At 34.1% G+C, this 19,182-nt stretch overlaps 1 pseudogene; it reads right to left on the bottom strand.

Moving 5' to 3' along the window:
* Nucleotides 1-451: 451 nt before the first annotated feature.
* LOC112834873 (U6 spliceosomal RNA) lies at nucleotides 452-552 on the bottom strand (annotated as a pseudogene).
* Nucleotides 553-19,182: the final 18,630 nt, after the last annotated feature.

Here is a 19,182-nt window from a genome sequence, read left to right as displayed (position 1 = left end):
CAAATTCCTATACTACCTTTACTCCTGTTATTTTGCTTCATGATGTTCTTGTTTATTCTTAAGTATTTATTACTCAATATAAACGTTAAGATACTTTTATAAATATCAAATCATATGATTTTAGTTTTCTTATATTTTGGTTAAATTCCTACAATGAGCATGAATTTGTTATTTATAACTAGCAAAAGATACATAATATAAAAGACAAAAAAACAAGGGTGAGAATATTGAGGGTAAATCCCCTGGTGCTTACTCTGGTCTACAAAACTAGATTAGATAATCACATTGTAGAATACAAGTGTTGAGGTAGATTAGGAGAATAAAGGAAAACATTCTGTGCTTTCGAAAGTTATGAGATCACAAAGCTGTACACATTAAGTGGCAAATGATATCAGATTCATATCCTATGGAACATTTTTGCAACATGAAAGGGGAAGTAATTTTTGGTTTCACACAGGGATTCCATGAATTGTGGTTTGCATGTCATCCTTGTTCAGGCGCCAGGCTAATCTCTGTATTGTTCCAATTTTAATATATATGCTGCTGAAGCAAGTATGAATTGTGGTTTGATACTGCAGCTTGATTAGAGTGCCGAGGGTTTTGTTCCCAAGTTATGTTTCAAGGAAAACTAGTATCTCTCTCTTGATTCATAGAGGTGTTCTTTGCTCAAATGTATTTGGGAAATGCAGCTAATTTCTTTTTGCTAAGATCTTTGAAGATGTGCAGATAGTTTCATTTCACTCTATATTTCTTTTCTTTTTAAAGATTTTATTTATTTATTTGACAGAGAGAGAGATCACAAGTAGGCAGACAGGCAGTCAGAGGGAGAGGGAGAAGCAGGCTCCCTGCTGAGCATGGAGCCTGATGCAGAGCTCGATTCCAGGATGCTGGGATCATGACCTGAGCTGAAGGCAGACGCTTAACCGACTGAGCCACCCAGGCACCCCTCACTCTATATTTCTTGAATTTAACTTCACATGGAATCTTTTCTCTGAGTTTTTTTTTTTTCCTGAGACATATCTTGAATCTTTAATGGGACTTTCAGAAGATGCTTTGGAAGATGTTGGTCCTGGAAGAGGTAGAGTGTGTACTTTCAGGTCAAATAAGCTCACTAGGTAATGGTTAAGGTGGAGTATGTCACTGCAGTCAAACTATATTTATGTTAATTATTTATGGCTAACAGAAAAAAAATTTAGAATCTCAGAAACATAAAGTTGATCTGAATTCTTGCTAGAATTCATAATCTTTGGCCATAGATTATGCCTTGATTTTGGAAAGTAGAACAACTTTTAAGTAGTATAGTTAAAATTCTCTGTGCCCTTTCTAATAATGTCCTGATTAAGTCATCATTCATTTTTTATTTCTGTCTTGCATATTATTTTCCTTTGAGGCTGACAGTTGGTGTTTGGATCACTTAAAAACAAAACTTTTCCATGGTTTTTCCTCTTGTCAAATCTTATCCTTCTCTGGAAAGATACTCAGCATTATCTGAAAAGAGAAAATGCTCTCTGTGTCTCATTTTCCTGAGGCAATTAATAGTTAACTATTTTTGCCTTTAGCAGAGGTAGGAATATACATCGAGGAAGAAAAACTGTATGTACTTGGCTTCTTCTCTAACATTATCTTTTCCTTGCATATGGATAGCTGTTCTTCTGAGGAAATCAAGGCATTTGTGCAATTATTTTATACTTGTGTTTCAAAAAATGTGTATAGATTATGTTTATAAATACTATATACATACATTCACATGTAGACTGATCACTTAGCATTTATTCTAGTTTAAATTCCTGGGAGCTCAGACAAGGCAGGTTCTATGTGTAACAGCTGTGAGGTGTAGTAGATCTTTTGATATGAAGGTTGAAAATCAGTGTATACCTGGTTGTGCTGCTAAGAGAGCTATACTGATGAATCTATAAGGTCTTTTCTGCCTCTAAGATTTTCATCCTCCCAGGGAGAAAAGAATACTTTGTCAAGTGAAGGCAATTGCCTATACATGTAAAAAAAATGAGGGATGGCCGAATTAGCACTGGAACTCTGGCATTCTATTCCCTGTCTACAGTCTACAACTGTTCCATCAAAACATTTCTTTTCACTTAGTTTCTTTCCTTGTGGCTTGTGCTTTGGAGATGGGATAGATGAGAAAAGGTTATTGTTTTGAGATTTTTGAATTCAGATGGAATGGGTAATCAGCTAGTGACCAGAGGCTTCTGGAGCACCAGGAAAACTGGCACTACCAACGTCCCTGAGGCTTGACCACCTTCTGCTTGAGCAGATGGTAGGCAGAAACAACATCTTGAAAAGTTGAAGAAAGCCAAACTGGAAATGATCCCTGGAAGGCACTTTCAGAATGTAGTGGGGTCATTCACTATACCTCTTCTGTTACTTTGTGATATTTTCTACTTTTTCTCTTGCCCTTCATTGCCTAGAACACCCTCTACTTCATGCTTTGTAGGGCTGACTTCTTTTTGTTCCTTCGAAGCTTAGCTTAAATATGACTCCTCTGCGTGGCCTTCCTTGACGACTCAACTTTCTAGGTTGCTTTACCCTGTTATGCTCCACTACTCTATATTTTAAAGTCATTCAGAACATTCACCACAACATATAGTTACTGTATATTTTTGTTTGCTTTCTTGTTTATCTCTTTTTCCCTCTCCTACCAGATTGCAAAATCCATGAAGACTGAGACCATGTCTGTTTATTTTTCTGTGTGGTATGTTTTATGAATAAATATATTTTGTGAGGGGAGCCTGGATGGCCTAGTTGGTTAAGTGTCAGACTCATGATTTTGGCTTAGGTCATGAACTCAGCATCCTGAGATTGAGCCCTGGATCGGGCTCCACACTCAGTGTGGAGTCTGCTTGATGCAGAACCTGCTTGAGATTCTTTCTCCCTCTGTCCCTCCCCCTGCTCACACATGCTCTATCTTTCTAAAATAAACAAATAAATAAAATCTTAAAAAATATGCTTTATGAATAAATAACTCTAAAACCTATATTCATATAATTTTAAAATTAACAATAGTATAGTCACTGGCAAAACACATGTCACTTGGTAAAATACATAGTGGACACTAAATAAATGGTAGTGTAAAATGAGAAATTATTTTTAAAAATTAAAAATTGTAGCATGTACGATTGAAAATATGCAAATCTCTAAAAATGCTAGAAACAATAAGCACATGTTAAAATTATATTAGAAATCAGAAGACCAAAATAGGAATAAGTCTGCTGCCCAGAGGTGTAAGGGAAGTTGTCAATATGTAATATAGATATACAATAAAGAAAGTACACTTCATTTTAATTTTTTTCTTCTCCTTCTCTATTTTGGATATTGACCTTTGAGCTAAATATAGGAGAACAGATATCCAAGTTTAGCAAAGAGACTATGAGAGAGTATCAAGCTGCTGTACAAATATTATGTTGTCTTGGCTATAATATATTTTATTCCGGGAAACAAGAAGATTAAAAAAGGAATCTAAAGACATTCGACTTTGGGAAGATGGAATACATGTACTTTTTCCTATTCCTCCCACCAGGTAAACTAGATATGTTGAATATTATGTATAAAACAACCATGAGATTCAGAGAGATTGGAAGGAAAAAAAGTAGAATGGCTAGGGATCCCAGGTTGAGGAACAATACATGGAGAGTCCCCTAGGTTTTCAGTTTGCCTCATATGTCCCAGACTAGAAGGAGCAACTTAAAAATGTGCACAGCTGTGAATTGTGTAAGATTGATGACTCACAGACCTGTACCTCTGAAACAAATAATATATGTTAAAAAAAAGAGAGAGAAGATAGTAGGAAGGGAAAAATGAAGGGGGGGAATCGGAGGGGGACATGAACCATGAGAGACTATGGACTCTGAGAAAGAAACTGAGGGTTCTAGAGGGGAGGGGGGTGGGGGCATGGGTTAGCCTGGTGATGGGTATTAAAGAGGGCATGTTTTGAATGGAGCACTGGATGTTATATGCAAACAATGAAGCATGGAACACTACATCAAAAACTAATGATGTAATGTATGGTGATTAACATAACATAATAAAATAAAATAAATAAATAAAAATGGGCACAAACCAAAAAGACAAAAAAACAAACAGAAAACCCCAGTCTTCAGAAAAACTTGCTCAGTCTAGTTGAAGGACCAGGAAAGGAGTAGCATAAGAGAATGAAAATTTTTAAGGCAATAATTACTTTTCTTCAGCCAAACACCACAGAGCATACTTCATCTTCACCCAGGTCAACAATGGCCAATTGGAAATCTAGACTTCCATTCTCACCAGGGTGAAATGAGACACCTTAACACCTCACCACTGTGGTGGTGTCAGAGAAGGTTGAGTACGAAGCTCAGAGTTTTATCCCTCTTAGATGGTGAAGTGATCCCCTCTTTGTCTCCTACAGTATCACCAGAGAAAATGTGGGGAGCCTGGACATTTTCTCCCTACTCATCCATCCAGCAATACTCATTTCCTGTTGGATGGTATTAGAAGAGGTCTAGTAGAGTCAGAACTTTCACCACCATCCAGCATTTACAAAGTCCCCTCCTTAGTGATTAGGTGGAGCTGCATGGGAAGCAATAATAAAGCACTCCTTCCTGTCCTAGCTGGAATTCCCACCTCTGCCCAGCAGTAATGAGGAGCCACCCACCCTTAATTGGATGTCAGTGAAGACCAATGAAGGGTCATAGACTTTTATTTGATATGGCAGCAAAAATGCAGCACTCTCCCTTACCCTCTTTCCTTGTCAGAGCAGTATCATAGAAAGCCAGATAAAAAAAGAAGTTTTAAATAAGTCCAAAGTTTCATAACATAATATAAAAATGTCCATGTTTCAACTGACAATTGTTCATCATAAAAAGAACAAGGAAAATCTCACCTTGAACAAAAAAAGACAATAGACACCAATATTGAGATGACAGAGTTAGAATTATCCTATAGTGATAAAGCAACCATCATAAAAGTGTCAATGAGTAATTAATAAATTCTTAAAACAAATGAAAAAAAATGGACAACTTAAATAAAGTAAAGAAGCAGAAAATTTCAGCAAAGCAACAGGAGATATAAAAAGAATCAAATGAAAAAATTTAGAACTGAAATATATATTTACTAAAATAAAAATATCAGTGGATTAGCAGAACAGAATGGTCAGGAGGAAAGAAGAATCAGTAAATGTGAATATAAAACAATAGAAACTTTCATAAAAGCAGAGAGAAAATATACCAAAAAAAAAAAAAAAAGACAGAACTTCAGCAACCTATGGTACTGTAACTAAAGGATTGCATCACCAGAGTCCCAGAAGAGGAAAAAGTGAGTCAGAAAAAGTAATTAAGAAATAGTGGCTGAAAACTTCCAAACTTGGCAAAAGACATAAACCTACAGATTCAAGGAGTTGAAAGAAACCCAACATGATGAATTCAAAGAAATTCACATCAAAACACAGTGCAGTCAAAATTCTGAAAACTAAAGACAAAGAAAAAGTCTTGAAAACAATGAGAAAGGAACAATACCTTACCACTTACAGAGAAAAACAATTCAACTGACAGTAGATTTCTCATCAGAGAACATGGAGGCCAAGCAAAAGCTGCACATCATTTTAAAGTGTGAAAAGAAAAGGAATTTCAACCCCAAATTCTATATCCAGTGAAAATATTCTTTAGGAATGAAGTAGAAATCAAGACGTTCTCACATGAAGGAAAAACTAAGGAATTTGTTGCTAATAAACCTACTCTGAGAAAATGGCTAGCAGAAGTCCCTTAAACAGGAAATGACAAAAGAAGGAAACATCAAAAAGAAGAATGAACAACAGAAAGGGTAAAAATCTTTCACCACCAGGGTGGTATCAGTGAACATATATAAACACTACAGGTTATTGTCATGTTGAGCATCTTAAATTATGCTTGATGATCAAAGCAAAAATTACAGCGCTCTCTGATGTGCCCTTAAATGAACATAGAGGACATACTTGACCATTATATTATAAAAGGGGAAAGGTAAATTAAGGCATGGTTTCTGTTTTCATTCAGATTGGTAAAATGTCAACATTTGTAGACTGTGTTAAGTTTTATATATAAAATGTAATACATAAAGCAACTACTAAAAAGCTATAGAAAAACATACACTCAGGAACCATATAGATAAATCAAAATGAAATACTAAAAAACATTCAAATAAGTCATAGGAACACACAGAAAAAGAGAACAAAAATGAAAAACAGAGATCACAAAATCAAAAATAGCAGACGTAAGCTCTAACACATTAATAATTCCATTAAATAGAAGTGGTGCAAATACAGCCATCAAAAAACAGATTGTCAGAGTGAATTAAAACACATAGCCTATTCTGCCTACAGGAGATACACTGTAGATTCACATGTACAAACATGTTGAGAGTAAGGCGATAAGGAAAGATATATGATGCAAAAACTAACCATAAGAAGTCCATAATTTTTTCATTCCAAAAATGTTATATAAATGGAATCATACTTGTATAATTTTCAGACTTTGCCTTTTCCATACACATAATTATCTGGGGATTCATCCAGGTTGGGTATATCATATAGTTTGCTCCTTTTTATTTTTTATTTTTAGAGATTTTATTTATTTATTTGACAGAGAGAGAGAGAGAGAGAGAGAGAGAGAGAGAGAGAGAGAGAGAGAAAGCAGGAACACAAGCAAGGGGAGTGAGAGAGGGAGAAGCAGCCTTCCTGCCTAGCAGGGAGCCCGATGTGGGGCTCTATCCCAGGACCCTAGGATCATGACCTTAGCTGAAGGCAGACACTTAATGACTGAGCCACCCAGGCACCCCTAGTTTGCTCTTTTTTAATCACTGAGTAGTATTACAATGATGTGTATGTACTACAGTTTAAATATTTCCTTATTAAAGAACATCTGAGTTGTTTCCAGTTTTTGTCTATTATGAATAAAGCTGCTACAGAAATTCCTATATAGGTTTTTGTGTGAACACAAATCTTCATTTCTCTGGGATAAACACTTAAGTCTGCCTTATAATTTTTGTTTTCCATTTGTTCTGTTTCTCTGTTTTTTCTGTCTTTCTCTAAGTTAGTTGAATATTTTTTAGAATTTTGATTTGTTTTATCTATAGTGTTTTTGACTGTATCTTTTTTTTATAGCTTGTTTTAGTGATTGCTCTGGATATTACATTATATACACAGTGTATTATTGTCAACATTTTACCAATTTGAGTGAAGTGCAGAAAACACACTTTATGTCCCTTTACCTTTCCCATTTTTATAATATGATCATCTTAAATATTTTCTCTGTCCATGTAGATCTGCATCTGACAGTGCTATAATTTGTGCTTCCATTATCAAATTTAATCCTTCTTGATATTGAAAGTTTCCTTCTTATGTCATTTCATTTCTGTTTTGTCATTCTTTTAGTTTAGGTCTGCTGGTGACAAATTCTTTTTGTTTTTCTTACCTGAGAATATCTCGATTATCCCATTCATTCCTGAAGGATACTATCTAGATAGAGGAATCTGGGTTGCCAGTTCTTTTCTTTCAAAACCTGGAAAATATTGTGACACTTCCTTCTGGCCTCCAAGACTTCTGACAAGGGCTACAATGTCATTCTAATCGTCTTTCCTCTATAGATAAGGTGTTTTTTGCTGCTGCTTTCAAGATTTTTTTTCTTTTTCTTTAGTTTCCAAAAGCTTACTTATGATGTGTCTTAGATTGGATTCATTTGGTTTTATCCTGTTTAGGTTTCACTCACTGCTTTTATTTGCAGGTTTGTGTCTCTTGCCAAACTTGGAAAGTTTTGTGCAAAGAATTCTTTGCATTCCTTTTCAGCCTCACCTTCCTTCTCATACCTTCCAAGACTCAAATGGCATGAATGTTAAATCTTTTGTTATAGTCTCACCTGTCTTTCGGGTTCTCACATTATTTATTTAGTCCATATTCTCTCTGTGGTTCAAACGGGGTAATTTCTATTCCTATATATTCTAGCTTATTGACTCTTTTCTCTATCCACTACATTTTGTTTTTGAGCCCATTCATTTTTATTTTGATTACTCTGTTTTTCAGTTCTAAGTTTCCTTTTGCATTTTCTCTATGTCTTCTATTTTTTTGCTGAGACTTTGTTTTTCATTTGTTTCCATCATTTTTTGTCATTGTTCACTGGAGCATTATTATAATACCTGCTTTAAAATTTTTGCCAGGTAATAACATCTTTGTTATCCCAGTGTTGATATATATTGGCTGTCGTTTTATAAAAATTCTGATTGAGTTCCTTGTGATATTTGGTATGATGAATGATTTTCCATTTAAACTCAGAGATGTTCATATTATATTATAAGACTCTGATTCTTATTTAAATCTTCTATTTTAGCTGGTTTTGTCTGATGCTGCTTTGGCAGGTAAACTTGAGGGTGGCTGGGTGCTGCCTTCTTAGTACTGTGTGGAGTTAGAAGTCCATGGTCCCTACTCACCATTCATTGAGAGCTCAGGGTGGAGGAAGCCCCTTGTGGGCAATGGTGGCAAGTCCTGACCCTTCACTAGGCCTCCTCTGATGCCACTCTAGTAGAAACAAATTGAGGCACCTCATCAGTGCTGGGTGGGTATGGAAATTCAGGCTTCTTATGTAAAGGATTCAAAGTCAAGCTCCCATTTGGTCATCTCTGATACCATCCTGGCAAATGTACTGAGATACCTGTGTATAGTGTCTTGAGAGTGGAACTTTAGGTTCCTCTTTTTGGCTTTTTCTAATGTGGATGGTGGTTTGGTCACAGTTTTTTTTTCTTTCTGTAATGTTTGACTGAAATAGTATGATTATTGTCTAAAAGTTTTCTGTCTTTCCTGGTCCTTTGAGAAAAGGGAGCAGGCTTTTGGGAGCTCTTTTTCTTTATACATGTTAGTATTTCTGTGTTGTGGTCTATTTCAACTCTATGTATGGAATGTATAAAACAAAAAGAAAACTCAGGGAAATCATTACTGTACTGTTCCTTATGTTCTGAGATCCTCAGCTAATCTGTCTTCGTTCCATCTTTCAGAGTCTTCTTATGTTTATTTTATTTATAATGTCCAAATTTTTAGTTGTACTTAGTGGGAGGAATAGGGAGATAGGAATACTCCATCTTCTTAGAAATGTAATTTCCCACACTGATTTTTAATATTCCATCTTATTTGTTGCTGTTTACTCTACATCTTGATTCTTCTTTTTCCCTATCTTCTAGAGTTTATTATTTTTCCCTTGTACCACCACTGATTTAACACTGTATATTCTTTCTTTTTTATAAGTACCCTTAAATTTTTAACATGCATATTGACTTTTCTGATTCATCAATTAATATGCAGTATACCTCTACTTCCTTGAGAAAGATATAAAGATCTTAGGGTACTTTAATTCCAATAGCCCTCTCTCTCACTTGTAGTAGATGATTTCCTTATATGCTTTATACTTTTGGTTGATGAAATGATTTATCGCTGAGATTTTTGGAGAGATTTATAGGTTGCTTCAAGTTGTGTGAGAGGTTTTGTGTTTTATGCTTAGCTCCCCAGAGTTGTCATTAGTCAAGTACTATATTTTTTATTAGCTTGGGGATGGGTGTTCTTTAACCCTTCAGGTATAATAAGTTAAATCTCAAATGCATATAATACAAATTCTGAATGAGAGAGGTTCTTTCCAAGCACAGAAGCTAAGCCACAATAAAACAAGGAATAGAAGACCCCAGACAAACTTCTGTGGTTCTTCTTATTTTGGTATCCAGATAATTTTCTAGTATACCTATGTGCTAAGTCTGCACTTCTACAGAGATTCTGATTTTACATGGTAATCTCAGTTTCACTTTTATATCCTGAAAAGGTCAAGCCTTATCTGTTACCCTTTCATGCATGTTAATAATCTAGTCCCCATACAGCTTTGGAAGCTGGCATCTCCTCGAGCTGCTTAAGGTAGTGAGTTAGCTATTGCTGGAGCTATTCAAGCATCTGTTAAAAAAGGTTTAGGGATTCTTCAAGATCCCTGCAACTTTAAGATGATTTGATAATGCATAAATATTATCTAACCCTGTTACACTTTTTTGTTTATACAAAATCATTATCTCAAGAATATTGAGTGTAAAATGTTCAATGACCATACTAGATATTTAGTGACACAGCATGGTAACATGATATGGATACTGAGCAAACATATAAAAAGCACTGTGTGAAAGCACTACATGAACAAAAGAAGTACAACATGGGAAACAATCATATCTTTTCCTTAGAGATTATAAGCAAATGCTTTCAGGTCTTGAACACATGACAGTGTTCTTTTAGAGATGATGATAAATATAGATGTTCTGTTCCTATCATTAATGACTCAATAAATAAAATCCCAAGATACTTTTCAAAAGTAGTGTGATATCTACTGTTATAGGCAGCTGTGCCTCCTAGTGATGTGTGGAAAATTTGATAAAATGCCTCAAATGTTCTGAAGATCAAAAGTGCCATGTACTGTAAATGATGAGTAATGATTGTAATGGTAGAGAATGGCCACAGGAATAGAGACATTATTGTTACCTGGAAAAAGTTGCTTTTTAAACACAGTAACATTTTTTTTTTTAAATAAAGGACTTTAAGACCTCTCATATAGATGATCTGGTTCTCTTGAAGCTGAACATTTTCTAGACTCAATGCACTCTTCAGAGAGAACTTAGTCCACTCTCTGCCTCTCTTAAATTAATATAAGGATATTGTCTCGTTAAGCCATGCCAGGAAAACGTCCTATATCCTTACATGGGTATCATTTAGCACATGAGACAACTTAACCCAGTCTTCTGCTGTCCCTCAAATTCATGTGTACTGGTTAACTACTTTCATGGAAGAACAACATAGACATAAAATATGAGAGAGAATAGAACAGCTGACATTTTAATTCTACATTTGCCAACACATTCTATTAGTTAAAGAACCATTTATCTTGTCCCTGTGAAATTTGAAGGGTTATAAAAGTAGGAGTTAATGTGGTTGATATAGCAATGGATCGTGCCAATGTATGTAAATGCTTTTATGTTCTGCTTAATAATGTAAGCAGTTGGTGATACAGGGTGACTCATCAGGCTTTTGAAATTTAGGATGGAATGCATTAGTAAAATTACTGTGAGCAATGATTCAGCTTGCACAGCTGGATTACCTTCAAAAATGCTGTTCTTGGGCACATTTGTAGAGTTAGGAGGCTGTTATGATCTGGAGGCCTAACCTACCACCCTCCTCTTTGGGTTTGGAGATATACAGCAATATTTATTTCCCCTGCAAAAACCCAGTGTTATGCTAGGTGAAGAGTGGATACAAGAAGATGCTGCAGGTGTTCACAGCTAAAAGTATTATTGCCTAATTGGCTTTAAAAAATCCAGAAAAGAGGGAGTGCCATTAAAAATACATTTCACGTAATAAAGTGTGATCCACAAACTTAGCAATTCTGCAATGAATATAAAATATTTCTATACTCCTAGCACTTTGATCATAGATCTTCAGCACACAGGAGCAGGTGTCCTGTAAAAATATCAGATCTGGCTGTTAATTTAAATGAGTTTCCCTCTCTTGATTCTCACTGACTCACTTAGGTTTACTGCTCCAGTTGGCAATATTCCAAAAAGACAACAAATATCCACTTTCTCTAAAGCCTGTTTTCTTAAAAAATTTGAATGCAACTTCAAATAGGAAGAATTGTTAGGCCAAATGGCCACACTTAAGATTCATTCTTTGTCCCTAAAACGAAAAAGATTAAATATTTTGGAGGTACATATTGGAGGTTATGTTATTTTTTTCTGCTGTCTCATCTCAAAATAGTCCCATGTGTTGGCAAGTCCAGAGTAGAGAAATTAAGAATGTTCAGTTCAATCTCACTTCCAGAAGATACTAAATCACATTTTCAGATTTTAAGTTTCTATTTTCTGGGAAACTTATACAGAAAAGCACTTCATTATTATGTTTTAGAATAGCTAAATAATAGCATGGTGTTTAATATCTGTTCATAAGAACAATTTTTATTGTACATTCTGGATCACAAAATTACCCAAATTACCCATCCTTTATTTAAGAGCTCTTCAGAACATGACATGAATGAACAAAATATTTCCTGAGACACTGGATCTTGACCACATTTCACATTCCCTTTCCCCAATCTTTACTAAGCTCTGAGAAAAATACACACATATTAAGAAGAAATAAAGAAAGATGAGAAAAAGATTTGCAGAAAAGGAGATAAAAAGTTAAGAGGAGTAAGAGACTGCATAAGGACAATGGCCAGATCATATAGAAAAAACAAAAATCTGACCCACAATCTGCAGCAATTTGCTCAGGAAAACCAACCATTTTATCTGCAGTAAATGGCTCAGGAAGCCAGCCTTCTATAAATTAGACTTGTAGGAAGCCAGATTGGTATCTCATAACAATCCAGGAAGGGGAACAAAAACTTCTATAACAATTGGCCCCCAGTGGCCAGGACTTGATGAATAACTGACAACTTCTCTAAATTTTGTCCCTACTTCCAACTTTGCACAAACCAGAAAAAGCCAAATATGCACCCATAATTAATCACATAGAATGCTCCACTTCTAGTGTGCCTGCCTACAGCTTCCCATGCCAACAACCTCCAATCAGGGCCCACTTGAGACTTCCCCTTTTTCCACTCTGAAGATTTCTTTCTTCTGCCTGCCTTTGCAACTCTGCCAGACCCCATGTGATGGTGTTTGACTCTCTTGCTATTGTAAACTCTGATTCAGTAACTTTTCCCTGTCTCATTTGATTGGTCTTCACTTATTTTGACAGGAGAAATAAAGAAAAGGAAAAAGGAAGAGTAAGGAAAAGGAGGTTTACAAAACAAAACAACCCCCCCGTCATACCATTGCCAAACCCACAATCTCTACAGATGTTCAGTCTCTCAGAAATGAAAGCATAAAATGAGGTTCCAAAGTTTAGTTTCATTTTGTTATGTCATCTACCCAGGCCTCTTAATAATTTATATAACTAAACCTTAAAATAAAGCAAAATCCATGCAGTCCTGGGGAGAAGTGATCATCTCTTTAGAAGTCCATGCTAATGGCAGTCAAAATTTGAATAGAGAATTCCTATTAACAAATATATCTGAGTAGTTTTTAGCATTTTAAATAAAAAAATTGGGGGGATCAGGATTGATATTAATATTTTCCTAAAGGAATGGTCTCTGTTGCTACTTTAACTTCCTGTTAGGCCCTTGAATTACTTCATATATAAATTACTTCATATATAAATAGTTAATGCTGTTGCAGAAAAAAAAAGGAATTCTCAGTAGTGGATAGACTCTCATCTCTACATTTGGCTTCTAGTGCATACAGAGATCTCTCCTTTGAAGTTAGCTGTAGGATTCAATTGTATTTGAATAGAATTTTTTTTCAGCAGAGATGAAGAGACTATATATATACATATATATTTTTGAGGAGAAATAATTTTTGAGGTTTTGAGGAGAAATAATTGACAAACATCACTGTCTACATTTAAGGTATAAAGCATGATGCTTTGATTTACATATATTATGGAATGATTATTGCCATAGGTTCAGCTAATATCTATCTTCTCATATAGATACAATAAAGAGAAAGAGAAGAAGAAAAAATATTTTCTCCTTATGATGAGAACTCAGGATATACTCTTTTAAAAACTTTTCTATATATCATGCAGCAGTGTTATCAATAGTCGTCAAGTTGTACATTCCTATTTGTACCTATTTGTCTTATAACTGGAAATTAATACCTTTTGACAACCTTTCCACAATTCTGCCTTCCCGAACCCTCAGTCTCTGGAAACTACATGTCTAATCCCTTTTTCTATGAGGTTGGTATGCATATATGTATGTGTGTATGTATATATGTATGTATTTATCTATAAATTACAAACAAGTGAGTTCATAAGGCCTTTGTCTATGTCTGAGTTATTTTATTTAACATAATGTCTTCAAGTTCTATCCATGCTATCACAAATGGTAGGGTTTTCTCATTTTTATGGCTGAATAATACTCCATTGCATCTATCATCTATCTATCATCTATCTATCTATCTATCTATCTATCTATCTATCTATCTATCATCTATTTATCTAACATCTATCATCTATCTATCTATATATCATCTATCATCTATCTATATCTATCTGTCATTTATCTCACAACTTCTTTATCCATCCTCTATCAATGAACACTTAGGTTGTCTCCATGTCTTGGCTATTGTAAATAATACTGCTATTAACAGGGTTTGTGTGTGTGTGTGTGTGTGTGTGTGCAGATATCTTTTAATGTTTTTATTTCCTTTGGATATATTCTAGAAGTGGAATTGCTGGATCATATGGTAGTTCTATTTTTAATTTTCTGAGGACTCTCCATACTGTTTTCCATAGTGGTTATACCAATTTACAACCCCACCAACCAGACAGAATTCCTTTTCTCTACATCCATGCTAGCTTTTGTAATCTCTTGCCTTTTTGATGATGGCCATTCTAACAGGCATAAAATGATATCTCATTGTGGTTTTAATTTGCATTTCCCTAATGACTTCATCTTGAGCATCTTTTCATGTACCTGTTGGTCTTTCGTATGCCTTCTTTGAAAAAAATGTCTATTCAGATCCTTTGTGCAGTTTTTAATTGGGTTGTTTCTTTTTGTTATTGAGTTGTGTGAGTTCTTTATATATACGGGATATTAAGCCCTTATCAGATATATGGTTAGCAAATATTTATTCCCATACAATAGGTTAGGTTGACTTTTCACTTTGTTGATGGTTTCTTTTGTTGTATAAAAATTTCTTAGTTTAATGTAGTTCCACTTGTTTAGTTTTGATTTTGTTGCTTGTGGTTTAGTTGCTTTATCCAAAAAATCATTGCCAAGACTCATGTCAAAAAGTGTTATTCCTATGTGTTTTTCCAGGAGTTTCATGGTTTCAGATCTTTAAATCTTTAATCCATTCAATCCATTGAGTTTATTGTGAATGATGGAAGATAGGGGTCTAGCTACATTTTTTTTTTGCATGTGAATATCCAATTATCTCAGCAACATTTATTGAAGAGACTATATTTTTCTACTGAGTGTTCTTGGCACCTTGGTCAACTCTTACTTGACCATATGTGCTTAGATTTATTTCTGGGCTCTTAATTGTGTTCTATTGGTCTATTTGTCTGTTTTTAGGCCATACTGTTTTAATTACTATAGCTTGAAATCAGAAAATGTGATGCCTCCTGCTTTGTTCTTCTTTCTCATGATTTCTTTGGCTATTCTGAGTCCATATAAGTTTTAGGAGTGTTTTGTTCACTTCTGTAAAAGTTCCATTGAAAACAGATATTTTACTGAATCTATAGATGGCTTTTTGTAGTATTGACACCACAATATTAATGTTTTCAATCCATGAATATGGTATCATATCAAATTATTTGTATCTTTTCAATCTCTTTCATCAGTGTCTTTTAGTTTTCAGAGTAGAGATATTTCATTTCCTTAGGTTAAATTTATTCCTAAATGTATTATATTTTTCTATTGTAAATGAAATCAAATTTTTTCTTTTTCAGAAAATTTATTGTTGGTGTATAGAACACTGCTAATTTTTGTATGTTAATTTTGTATCCTGCAACTTTATTGAATTCACTGATTAAATCTGATATTTTTTGGTTGAGATTTTAGGAATTTCTACATATAAAATCATGTTATCTGCAAATGGAGACAATTTTGCTTCTTTCTTTCCAATTCTAATACTTTTTATTTCTTTTGCTTGCCTGATTGTTCTAGCTAGGACTTCCAGTACTATATTGAATAGGAGTGGTAAAAGTGGGCACTCTTGTATTGTTAGCGATCTTAGAGGAAAAAATTCCAACCTTTCACAATTGCGTATGATATTAGATGTGGGCTTGTCATATATGGTCTGTATTATGTTAAGATATGTTTCTGTTATGCCTAATTTGTTAAGAGTTTTTATCATGAATGGATGCTGGATTTTGTCCAATGCTTTTTCTGCATCTATTGAAATCATATGATTTTTTTTCATTCTATTAACATGATGTATTGTGTTGATTAATTTGCGTATCCTGAACCATCCTTGTACACTAAAGATAAATCCCACTTGATGGTGAATAATTCTTTTAATATGCTGCTGAAATTTGTTTGCTAGTATTTTATTGAGAATTTTTACATCTATATTCACCAGAGAACTTGGCCTGTAGTTTTCTTTTCTAGATGTGTTCTTTCCTGGTTTTAGTATTAGGGTAATGCTGGCATTGCAAAAGCAGTTTGGCAGTGTTCCCTCCTCTGAGTTTTTGGAAAAGTTTGAGAAGAATTGGTATTAATTCTCCTTTAAATGTTTGGTAAACTTCACCAGTAAAGCCCTCCGGTCCTGGGGTTGTCTTCATTGAGAGATTTTTTTTTTTTTGATTACTGATTTAATTTCCTTACTAGTAATTTATTTGTTTAGATTTTACATTTCTTTCTGATTCAGTCCTGGTAGGTTATATTTTTCTAAGAATTTTTCCACTTTTTCTAGGTTGTCCAATTTGTTGGTATATAGTTGTTCACAGTAGCCTCTTAGGATCTTTTGTACTTCTGATAGTCATTGTAATGTTTTCTTTTTTATTTATATTTTTGTGATTTGGGTACTCTTTTCCTTGGTTAGTCTAGCTAAAGGTTTTTCAGTTTTATTTATCAATTCAAAGAACAACTCCTAGTTTGGTTAAAATTTTCTATTTTTTTTCCTGTTCTCTATTTTATTCATTTCTTTTCTAATCTTTATTGTTTCCTTTTTTCCTGCAAACTTTGGGCTTTGTTTATTCTTCTTTTTCCAATAATTTCAAGCAGATTTAGTTTGTTTGGAATCTTTCTTGCTTCTTACTGTAGGCATCTTTTGCTATCAATTTTCCTCTTAGGATTTATTTGCTCCATCCCATAAGTTCTGGTATGTTGTATTTCCATTTTCTATTGTCTTAAGAAACTTTGTTATTTCTTTTTCATTTCTTTTTTAATCCATTGGTTATTCAGGAGAGTGTTGTTTATCTGTGTTTGTGAATCTTCCAGTGTCTCCCCCTCTTTTTTACAGATTTTATTTATTTACTTGAGAGGGAGAGAGAGAACATGAGCAGAGGGAGGGACAGAGGAAGAGGGAGAAATGGACTCTTCACTTAGTGGGGAGCCCAACGTGGGGCTCAATGCCAGGACCCCAAGATCATGACCCAAGAGGAAGGCAGATGCCTACCTGACTGAGCCATCCAGGTGCCCTCCAGTGTTCCTTTTGTTATTAATTTCTAGTTTCCATGTATTTTTTAATCTTCCAGTTTTCCTTTTGTTAGTTTCTAGTTTCATACTGTGTGGTCAGAGAAGATATTTTAATCTTCTTCAATTTGCTAAGATTTGTTCTGTGGCATAACATATGGTTTATCGTAGAAAATGATCCATGTGCTCTTGATAAGAATGTTTATTCTGCTGTTGTTGGATAGAATGTTATGTATATGTCTGTTAGGTCAATTTGGTCTATCATGCTGTTCAAATCTACTATTTCCTTTTTGATTCTCTGTCTCTATCTGGATGATCTATCCATCATCAAGAGTGTGACTAAAGTCCCCAACTATTAGTGCATTACTTTTTATTTCTCCTTTTATCTCTGTTAGTTTTTATGTTATATATTCATGTGTTCTGATATTGGGAGCATAAATATTTACAATTGTTATGTGTTCTTGATGGATCAACACCTTTATCATAATGTAATGACCTTCTTTGTTTTTTCTTTCTTTTTTTTCTCTTTTTAGTTTAAAGTCTATTTTGTGTGATGTAAATATAGCTAACCCTGCTTTTTTTTGTTATTTTTGTTACTATTTGTTTGAAATGAATTTTTCCATCCATTCACTTTTGGTGTGTGTGTGTCTTTAAGGTGAAAGTAAGCCTCTGTAGGCAGCATAACATTGTATTTTTTATGCCATTCTATGTCTTTAATTGAAGAATCTAATTTATTTACATTTAAAGTAATTTTTTAAAGTAATTATTGATAGGTAAAGACTTACTATTGCCATTTTGTTAATTGCTCTTTGGTTGTTTTGCAGATTCATTATTCCTTGTTTCTTATCTTGCTATCTTTTTTTTCCTTTTTAATGTCTTTTGATATCAGTATACATTAACTTTTTCATCATGTTATTTTGCATTATTGCCACAGCTCTTTCCCTTGTGGTTACCATTAGGCTTACATAAAATATAAAAATTTATAAACCCCTATTATAAGGTGATAACAACTTAACTTCAATAGAATCCCCAAACTTTACACTTCTACTTCTCCTCCCCCCTTCATATTTTAGGTTATTGCTGTTATAATTTACATATTTTAATACTGTGTAGCAATTAACAGATTATCCTGATTATGGTTATTTCTACTGCATTCATTTTCTTAAACTTTTAAACTAGAGTTGTAAGTGAATTATGCAACATCATTACCTAATTACAGAATCTAATTTTGACTCTAATTCAACTCTAATTTTGAGTCTAATTTATCATCACCAATGAGTTATATGCTACCTTTTTCTGTTTTTATGTTAACCAATGCCTCTTTACTTCTACTCAACTCCCATTAGCATTTCTTGTAAGACAGGTCTTGAGGTTATGAACTCCCTCAGCTATTGTTTGTTTGGTAAAGTTTTTATGTTTCTTCATTTCTGAAGGACAGTTTTGCTAGCTATAGAATTCTTGGTTGACAGATTTTTTTTTCCCTTTCAGTATTTAAAATACGTCATCCCATTCTCTCCTTGCTTGAAATGTCTCTGTTGAGAAATCTGCTTGTATTCTTAGGGAGGTTCCCATGTATGCAACTTCTCTTTTCTCTTGTTGCTCTTAAAATTCTTCTCTTTGACTTTTGACAATTTAATTGTAATGTGTCTTGGTGTAGTCCTATTTGGGTTCAATCTATTTGGAGTTCTTTGGACCTCCTGGATCTGGATGTCCATTTCTCTTCCCAAGTTCAGGAAGTTTTCAGCCATTATTGCTTTAACTGTACCTTCTACCTCTTTCTCTTTTTCTTCCTCTTCTAGAATTTCCATAATGTGAATATTGTTCTTTTTCATTGTGTCCCATAAGTTTTGTAGGCTTTCTTAACTGTTTTCATTTTTTCACTTTATTAAGTAAAAAGATTGAAAGTCACTGATTCTTTTATATGGTTTAGTCTACTTTTGAAACTCTAGTAAATTCTTCAGTTTAGTTA

This window comes from Callorhinus ursinus, unplaced genomic scaffold (assembly GCF_003265705.2).
Source record: "Callorhinus ursinus isolate GAN/ISIS: 27379988/994484 unplaced genomic scaffold, GSC_fseal_2.0 scaffold17, whole genome shotgun sequence".
In the NCBI taxonomy this organism is placed as follows: Eukaryota; Metazoa; Chordata; class Mammalia; order Carnivora; family Otariidae; genus Callorhinus; species Callorhinus ursinus.
This window is presented reverse-complemented; position numbering and strand designations above follow the sequence as displayed.